Here is a 10317-nt window from a genome sequence, read left to right on the forward strand (position 1 = left end):
GACTCTTATTTATCAGACTAAACCAACACCTATCAAATATGTTTGCATTATTCAGAAACATTCACGGCTTTTCTCATGTGAATTGAGAAAAATTTAATTTAAGTAAGTTTCAAAAAATAAAATTTCGAATGAAATATATGCATATGGGACTATATATACATCTGTACCGATTTGTTTGAAAATTGGCTCAATGTTTTTTTAGGCTAGTTCAGGTTGCATGTGTCAAATTTCAGTGATTTTGGATATGGAAGCTGCATCCAAATCTGGACCGATTTTCATTATTTTCTATAGGATTAATCCTTGTACAGAAGATATGCTTTGTGCAAAATTATATATCAATCCGACTATAAATGAGCTTTCTAGGGCTTTCGATCAAATTTTAACACAAATTTCCCCTCTGTGCGTCTTAGAAAAACAGACTATAAGAAAATATTGAATATAACATAAAATATTTCTTATTTTACTAAAAACATATAACATATAAAAAACATATACAGGGCAATCATGAATATTTCCCTCTGAATTTTCCATATGGAAAATAATTTTAAAAAGTGAAATTTTTTACACCCTCTGCATTTATACCAGTGTTCGAAAATAAACACTATAATATCGTACCGTACCGTTCTGTACCGTACCAAGGTGGATAGGTACACTACGATAGTGTACCGCTCCGGAGCACAAACACTAAAAAATATTTTAGTGATACTGTACCGGAACACAACGATAATCGTAGTGTACCGCATGCGGAGCACTAAAAATCGTAGTGTTCCGACTGCGGAGCACTAAAAATTTTAGTGTTCCGACTGCCGGAGCACTAAAAATCGTAGTGCTCCGACTGCGGAGCACTAAAAATTTTAGTGCTCCGACTGCGGAGGACTAAAAATTTTAGTGTTCCGACTGCCGGATCACTAAAAATCATAGTGCACCACGTGTTGGAACACTAAAAAAAAAAATAATGTTTTCTTAGGAAAATTAAATATTTGGTTAAATTTGATCAAATAAAAATTAAGATAAACTGTTACATCCATGTATGTTTAAATTAGTTAAACACATTGCGAAATATGGTCAAAATTATGAAAAAACAATATTTAGTTTTTGTGGAATGAAGCAGAAAGATCGTTGTGCCGGAGCACTAAAAATCGTTTTGTACCACGTTTTGAAACTATAAGGTAATGAACCATACATTAATTTATTATGATTTCTGAGGAAATTAAATATTATATATATATATATATATATATATATATATATATATATATATATATATATATATATATATATTTTTTTTTTTTTAATAAATAAAAATTAAAAGAAAATGTGAAAAACATCTGATTTGGTTTTTGGACAATGGAGCACTAAAAATCGTAGTGTTCCGACTGCCGGATCACTAAAAATCGTAGTGTTCCGACTGTCGGATCACTAAAAATTGTAGTGTTCCGACCGCCGGATCTCTAAAAATCGAAACAATGGATCAATAAAAATTGTAGTGTTCGGTTGTGGAGCACAAAAATCGTAGTGTTCCTACTGCCGGATCACTAAAAATCGTAGCGTTCCGACTGCCGGATAAGTAAAAATCATAGTTTGTCCGACTGCCGGAGAACTAAAAATCGTAGCGTACCACGAGCCAAAACGCTAATAATAACGTTAAGGTAATCGTCTGTTTATTATAATTTATGAGGCAATTAAATATTTTATGTTTTTAGGATAAATAAATACATATTAATAAATAAAAATTAGAAGTAAATGTGTAAAATATCTGATTTGAATTTTGGACAATGGAGCACTAAAAATACAATTTTTAGTGCTCCGCAGCCGAACACTACGATTTTTATTGATCCTTTGTTTCGATTTTTAGAGATCCGGCAGTCGGAACACTAAAATTGTTAGTGATGTGGCAGTCGGAACACTACGATTTTTAGTGCTCCGCAGCCGAACACTACGATTTTTATTGATCCTTTGTTTCGATTTTTAGAGATCCGGCAGTCGGAACACTAAAATTTTTAGTGATCCGGCAGTCGGAATACTAAAATTTTTAGTGATCTGGCAGTCGGAACACTACGATTTTTAGTGCTCCGCAGCCGAACACTACGATTTTTATTGATCCTTTGTTTCGATTTTTAGAGATCCGGCAGTCGGAACACTAAAATTTTTAGTGTTCCGGCAGTCGGAACACTAAAATTTTTAGTGATCTGGCAGTCGGAACACTACGGTTTTTAGTGCTCCGCAGCCGAACACTACGATTTTTATTGATCCTTTGTTTCGATTTTTAGAGATCCGGCAGTCGGAACACTAAAATTTTTAGTGATCCGGCAGTCGGAACACTAAAATTTTTAGTGATCTGGCAGTCGGAACACTACGGTTTTTAGTGCTCCGCAGCCGAACACTACGATTTTTATTGATCCTTTGTTTCCATTTTTAGAGATCTGGCAGTCGGAACACTAACATTTTTAGTGATCCGGCAGTCGGAACACTACGATTTTTAGTGCTCCGCAGCCGAACACTACGATTTTTATTGATCCTTTGTTTCGATTTTTAGAGATCCGGCAGTCGGAACACTAAAATTTTTAGTGATCTGGCAGTCGGAACACTACAATTTTTAGTGCTCCGCAGCCGAACACTACGATTTTTATTGATCCTTTGTTTCGATTTTTAGAGATCCGGCAGTCGGAACACTAAAATTTTTAGTGATCTGGCAGTCGGAACACTACGATTTTTAGTGCTCCGCAGCCGAACACTACGATTTTTATTGATCCATTCTCCAAAAATCAAATTAGACGTTTTTCACGTGTTCTATTATAGTTTATTTCTTAATTTGTATTTATTAAAAAAAATTATAAAATATTTAATTTTCCTCACCAATCATAATAAACTCCTTTGTGGTATTTTCTATGTATCCACAGTCAGAACACTACAATTTTTAGTGCGCCATTGTACAAGAACCGATTTAAAGTTTGTCATATTTTCTACTTAAGTTCCCAACGTTATTAATTAATATGTATACATACATGGATATAACAGGTGTATCTGTGTTTTTATGTCTTAATTTGTACTTAATTCAAAAATTATAAATATTTAATTTTCCTCCCAAATCATAATAAACTCGTGTGTGGTACATTATCATTACGTTATTTTTTAGTGTTCCGACATGTGGTACACTACGATTTTTTAGTGCTCCGACTGCGGAACACTACGATTTTTAGTGTTCCGACTGCGGAGCACTACGATTTTTAGTGCTCCGACTGCGGAGCACTACGATTTTTAGTGTTCCGACTGAGGAGCACTACGATTTTTTGTGTTCCGACTGCGGTACCCAACGTTTTTAGTGTACCAAAATGTGGTACACTACGTTTTTCGTTGTGCTCCGGAACAGTATCACTAAAATATTTTTTAGTGTTTGTGTTCCGGAACACTAACGCTAAAAATATTTTAGTGATACTGTTCTCGGAGCGGTACACTATGTTAGTGTACTGTTTATTTTCGAACTCTGATTTATACTAACGAGGGTATATATACACTTTAATACGGGCAAAATGTGCCTCACCGAAATAATGGTTTTAGACCCCAAGTATGTTCGGACGAAATGTGTTTCAGACAATTTGGAGTTGATTTATCCATGTACGTTCGTTTGTCTGTCTGGCTGGCTGGAACGCACGATAACTATCGAACGGATCAACCGATTCGGTCCAAAGATGGGTTATTTCGGTCCACTCCTTCCGGTACCTCCCCCACAAAAGTTCGGAAATGTTTAGAAAATTTGTGCGCACGATAACTCTTGAAGGAAGTAACCGATTTGCACATCGCGAAATTTCTACCAGACTTAGATGAGGTTCCAATATGGACTCAATCGGTCCACTCTTTCGGGTATCTCACACACAAAATTACGGAAAAGGTCAGTTTAGGACCTGCTCTTGAATCGCTTTGATTTTTACACCCTCAGCCTTTAGGCTAAAGAGCGTATTTACACTTTGATACGACCAAAAATGTGCCTCATCGAAATAATGGTTTTAGACCCCAAGTATGTTTGTACGATATCCGTTTCAGACAATTTTGAGTAGATCTAGCAATGTCCGTCCGTCTGTCTGTCTGTCTGTCTGTCTGTCTGGCTGGCTGGTGCGCACGATAACTCTCGAACGGATCAATCGATTCGGTTCAAATTTTGGGTATCGAAATATTTTGTCCAGATTCGATTTAAGTTTGAAGATGGGCCATATAGGTCCACCCCTTCAGGTACCTCCCCCACAAATGTTCAAAAAATTGTCGCAAAACTTGTGCGCACGATAACTCTTGTAGGGAATAACCGATTTGGTCCACACTTTGCACGTCGTGTAACTTCTACCAAACTTAGATTAGGTTCCAATATGGACTCAATCGGTCCACTCCTTCGGGAACCTCCCACACAAAATTTCGGAAAAGTTCAGTTTAGGACCTGGTCTCGAATCGCTTTGATTTTTGTTTACGCAAGTTGTATTCGGTGTCCTCTATACGACGCTATAAGTTTCATTAGGGGCAAGTCCATACTTCCTAAGAAAATAGCATGAAAGTTGCAAAAAAAAACCCTATGACACCGTGTGAGGTGGTTGGAGCGCATGATAACTCTAGAACGGATCTGCGGATTCGGTCCAACATTTGGCCTTAATAATATTTTGTCCAAACATAGTTTAAGTTCGAAGATAAGCCATATCGGTCCACTCCTTCAGGTACCACCCCCACAAAAGTTCAAAACTTTTCAGAAAAATTGTTCGTACGGTAACTCTTGAAGGGAGTGGCCGAATTGGTCCATACTTTACACATCCTAATATATCTACCAGATATAGATCAGGTTCGAATATATGGACTATTTTTGCACACTCCTTCGGGTACCTCCCACACAAAATTTTGGATAAATTCACTTTAAGACCTGCTCTCGAATCACTTTGATTGTTTGTTGAAGCAACTTGCATTCGCTGCCTCAATTACGCCAGTAAAAGTTTTTTCAGGGACAAGTCCATACTTCTTGAGAAAACAGCGCGAAAGTTGTAAACAAACCCCTATGGCACCATATGTAGTGGTTGGAGGGCTTGAACCGAACACTGCGTTTGGATATTGTTAGTGGATACCCTAAAGCCAAATAACAGCCAATTAAGACCGAAAACGTAGATAACAACTTCGAAATAATTGAAATCGAGTGGTACCGTTATATGGGACCTATACCCAAATGTGGACCTATGTAGACAGCTGTTTGTGATTTTTTTAACTGGAAACCCAAAATCCCAAATAACAACTTATTCGGAGGTACAATTCGATTAATGTCTCCAAAATTCCTTAAAGTGACACGTCGCCTTATATGAGGGCTATACCAAAACGTGGATCTACAAAAGGAATTTTTGGTAGAAATGTTTTTAAGCTTCTAGAAGCACAAAATACCAAATTACAACCAAATCTTGGTGTAAACGGGACCCGGAGGACGGTCAGGTCCCTGAGGATGGTTTTTTTCTATAGAAAAAATTTCCTCAGGTCCCTGAGGATGGTTTTTTCTATAGAAAAAATTTCCTCAGGTCCCTGAGGATGGTTTTTTCTATAGAAAAAATTTCCTCAGGTCCCTGAGGATGGTTTTTTCTATAGAAAAAATTTCCTCAGGTCCCTGAGCATGGTTTTTTCTATAGAAAAAATTTCCTCAGGTCCCTGAGGATGGTTTTTTCTATGGAAAAAATTTCCTCAGGTCCCTGAGGATGGTTTTTTCTAAAGCAAAAATTTCCTCGGGTCCCTGAGGATGGTTTTTTCTATAGAAAAAATTTCCTCAGGTCCCTGGGGATGGTTTTTTTCTATGGAAAAAATTTCCTCAGGTCCCTGAGGATGGTTTTTTTCTATAGAAAAAATTTCCTCTGGTCCCTGAGGAAGGAAAAATTTCCTCAGGTCCCTGAGGATGGTTTTTTCTATAGAAAAATTTCCTCAGGTCCCTGAGGATGGTTTTTTCTATAGAAAAATTTCCTCAGGTCCCTGAGGATGGTTTTTTCTATAAAAAAAATTTCCTCAGGTCCCTGAGGATGGTTTTTTCTATAGAAAAAATTTCCTCAGGTCCCTGAGGATGGTTTTTTCTATAGAAAAAATTTCCTCAGGTCCCTGAGGATGGTTTTTTCTTTAGAAAAAATTTCCTCAGGTCCCTGATGATGGTTTTTTCTATAGAAAAAATTTCCTCAGGTCCCTGAGGATGGTTTTTTCTATAGAAAAAATGTCCTCAGGTCCCTGAGGATGGTTTTTTCTATAGAAAAATTTCCTCAGGTCCCTGAGTATGGTTTTTTCTATAGAAAAAATTTCCTCAGGTCCCTGAGGATGGTTTTTTTCTATAGAAAACATTTCCTCAGGCCCCTGAGGATAGTCTTTTCTATAGAAAAAATTTCCTCAGGTCCCTGATGATCTTTTTTTCTATAGAAAAAATTTCCTGGGGCCTCTGAGGATGGTTTTTTTCTATAGAAAAAATTTCCTCAGGTCGCTGAGGATGGTTTTTTCTATAGAAAAAATTTCCTCAGGTCCCAGAGGATGGTTTTTTCTATAGAAAAAATTTTCTCAGGTCCCTGAGGATGGTTTTTTCTATAGAAAAAATTTCCTCAGGTCCCTGAGGATGGTTTTTTCTAAAGAAAAAATTTCTTCAGGTCCCTGAGGATGGTTTTTTCTATAGAAAAAATTTCCTCAGATCTCTGAGGATGTTTTTTCTATAGAAAACATTTCCGCAGGTCCCTGAGGATGGTTTTTTTATACAGAAAAAAATTCCTCAGGTCCCTGAGGATGGTTTTTTCTGTAGAAAAAATTGCCTAATTCTTATCTAAGCTATCGCAGTGGACGGACTAGCATAAATGATCAGAAAAAAACTCCAGTAAAATTTAATTCTTTCAGATAAGCAGTCTGCTTCAGTAATCCCAAAACTCGAAGAAACAATTTTTGTTCATTAAAGGACTCTTTAATATTTTCGGCCACACTTTTAATGGCCACCATGAAAATTCAAGAAAATCCTAGTGAATGTTTTCCATAAAATCAGAGAAAACTGAAAAAAAAAATATTCTAAATTCAGGCTATAAAAAAGTAACCCCCAAAAAACAAGAAGCCGCAAAAATGTTCGCTTTTCTTTTTAACATTTGGCAAAAAAAGCGACGACATTGCACACGTTACACAAATACACACACACAAAATGAAAAAATATGCAAGCAGACACACATACAGTGGTGTGAAAAATAATAGGGACAGTGACATTCACAACTTTCGGTCGCTCCTAAAATGTGTAAAATGGAAGACTTTGCGATGGAAATTTGTTTTTGAAAATGTACATGTATTGCAATAAGAAATCCCGTTACGATTTTGTTTTATTTCTGTTTAGTTTTTATACAAAACAAATATTTTTCGTAAAATCCGTGATTTCTGCTGTGAAAAATAATAAGGACAGTTTTTCGTATTAGTGAAAATAAATTGACATTATTTTTTTGTGATTCTTTCCTGTAAGTAAAAGTTTAAAATGAATTAATTTCTATTCATTAAATGTTAAATCTACCGGTATTTTTTAGTTTTTCTTTGCAAATATGGGTAAAAATACGCATTGTTATCACGCTGATCGATAAATCATTAAATGTTTACATAAGGAAGGAAATTCATACAGAAAAATTACAGAAAAAGCTTAGAATCTTTAAAAACAATTGTGGAGGATGCAGCTAAGTGAACTTCAAAGATAAAAGTCGTAGTAGAAATCCAAAAATTGCACCTGTAATAATAAATGCGTTATTCGGTGATTAAAAGAGATCCTTTTACCACATCTTGACAAATAAAAAACTACTTAAATATTAATTTTGACGCATCAACAACTCTTAAAACACTCTGTGGTGGCCACATTAGAGCTCACAGTGTCAGAAAAGTATCATTTTAATCGAAAAATTATACACTTCCCACGTAGTGGTGTAGGGTGTAAAAATATTCAGCAAATAATACAGGTTGCTAGAAATCACATCGCTTGGTCTAAGAAAAATTGCGTACCATTCTTTGGTCTGATGAAACCAAATATATTTTTTTGTTCCGATAGAGGAGTTTATCAGGTTTGAAGACCTAAAAATTAATAATATAACCCAAAATATACTCTGAAGGCGGCTAAATATGGCAGAGGTAACAGCATGGTGTGGGGCTCATTTTCTTTCTATGCTATGGGGACTCTATACAGTATTCAAAGTGTTTTTGAAGTCTCCAGATTACATTGACATTTTGAAGAATATAATTCTTCCGTATACTGTAGGGGGTGTGCCTCTCAAATGAGTCTTCAGCAAGGTTAATGACCCAAAAATGACGGCAAAATAAAGAAAGGTGTTCCAGGATAATTAAGTTAAGTTGTTAGAATGGCCCATACAATCCCTTGATTTGAACCCGATTGAAAAATGTTGTGGAATGAAGTTAAAAAAGCAGGCAGGGGAAAGTGTCCATCAAATTATGGCGACCTTTGGCAACTTATACAGGTTGCGTAGGACGCGATACCAGTAGAGAAGTGCCAAAATTTGGTCGACTCGATGCCCAGACGATGCGCTTCCGTTTAAGGAAACAAAGGATCGTCTACAAAGTATTAATGACACTGAAACACTTTATCTACCATTATTTAGTAAAAACCTGCATTAATTTCTCTCAAGTTTGGTCCTTATTAAAATGTGTCATGAAGTGTCCTTATTATTTTTCACACACCAAACTACGACAATTCGCATAAAATATAAAAGATAAATAAAATATGGTTACAGGCAATCAAAATATTTTTATAATACTTTTCTTAACATATTAAAAAAACAATAAATTTTATAAACTAATGTAATTTTCACTTTTTTAGTCAGTTTTCAATGTAATCTTGGTTATGGATTGAAGTGTCCTTATTATTTTTCACACCACTGTACATACCAAAGAGGCAACAGCAAAATCCATAACGAATTTTCCATTCAACCACCATTCAGTGAATTGAAAAAAATTTGCATTTTTTGCTGAAGAGACAAGTTTTTCCTAGCCGTAGAAAGTAACCAAAAAACAACAACGAAAAGTTCTCCAATATCCAAAACGAAAGCATTTAATGTCGCAGCATAATGTTCAACCTTTAAGCCTCCTCATTCCATTTCTATTCAATTCACAAAAAAAAACTCGAGGAAGAAAAAAAAACAATTTTTACTTTTAGCAACCCCCAGGTTCGGCAATCTTCAGTAAATCATTTATGCAGAATTTCACATTTTTTGCCTTCGAAAAAACGGCATCATGTCGCAAGCGCAAAAAACACCACGGCATGCGAATGCCAAAAAATTTTTGTATGTACGAATATTAGAAAATTTTTGGTTTTTGACAAAAACAAACCCCTGTTTTGCAAGGATATGGAAGGAGGAAAGCAAGCACACATTGACAGAGAGTGAGAGAGGGAGAGTATAGAGTGTGGCAAATTTTCCTTTTGCCATTATTTTCGATATGTTTCAGTGGCGGCTGTTTGCCATGTGTGCGCCAGGACAAAGTTGTGTCGGTTTTGTTGTTGTTGTTGTTCCTTTGCTATTTTAATTCGCATACGAGGGTTGCTCAATGTGTGTGCATATTTTCCTTTTTTGTTTCGTTAGGGGAAGCTGTCAAGCTGTTGTTGTTTATGATTAACGTAGCGTGTGAAAGAACAAAAACAAAATTTAAACACCCTTGAATGTTAAGCGTTATGCGATATGTGTTATGAGTGTGTGTGTGAGTTCTGCTGCAAATTGTTGTTGCAAGTTTATTGTTAATGGATTTTTATCGATGAATTTTTGCCAAATGATTGGCGATTTTGCAATGTTCCAGTACATATATGAGCTATGTACGGAGTATATAAATTCTTTATACGAGGGGGTAACTTCTTTTAAGGGAGATTTTTGCAAAGTTCTGTTGGCCAAGGGTTGAAATAGGAGGAGTTTGTTTGCAAAAGTTGCAAATATTAGTTTTTGCAAAAGTCATGGGGAGGTTTGGTAGTGCAGTTTGCGTAAAAATTAAAAATGGCGTTTGCTTCAATTGCGGTATAGAGTGAGAGCAGTGTTCTTAGAAAATAATTGCAGCAGTGCAACATATTCATTGAGACAGTGCGATAGCTAAACGTGAAACTAAGTAATAAGCGCAATATAAACAGTTTCGGATTCGTTAAATACTTCTTCGGAGAATTCGTGTAATAAAAGGAATTCTGTGGTTTTCTGATAAAGAAGCATAAGTTGACTTACGTCACTTTTCAGTATTGGTACCACGTAGATGTACTCTTTGAGAGCATTCTTTAACAAAAGTCCGTTTTAGGGGAAAACGGTACCCTGTAAGACAAATTGACTAATAAATCAT

This window comes from Musca autumnalis, unplaced genomic scaffold (assembly GCF_047663935.1).
Source record: "Musca autumnalis isolate F117 unplaced genomic scaffold, ASM4766393v1 scaffold_5, whole genome shotgun sequence".
In the NCBI taxonomy this organism is placed as follows: domain Eukaryota; kingdom Metazoa; phylum Arthropoda; class Insecta; order Diptera; family Muscidae; genus Musca; species Musca autumnalis.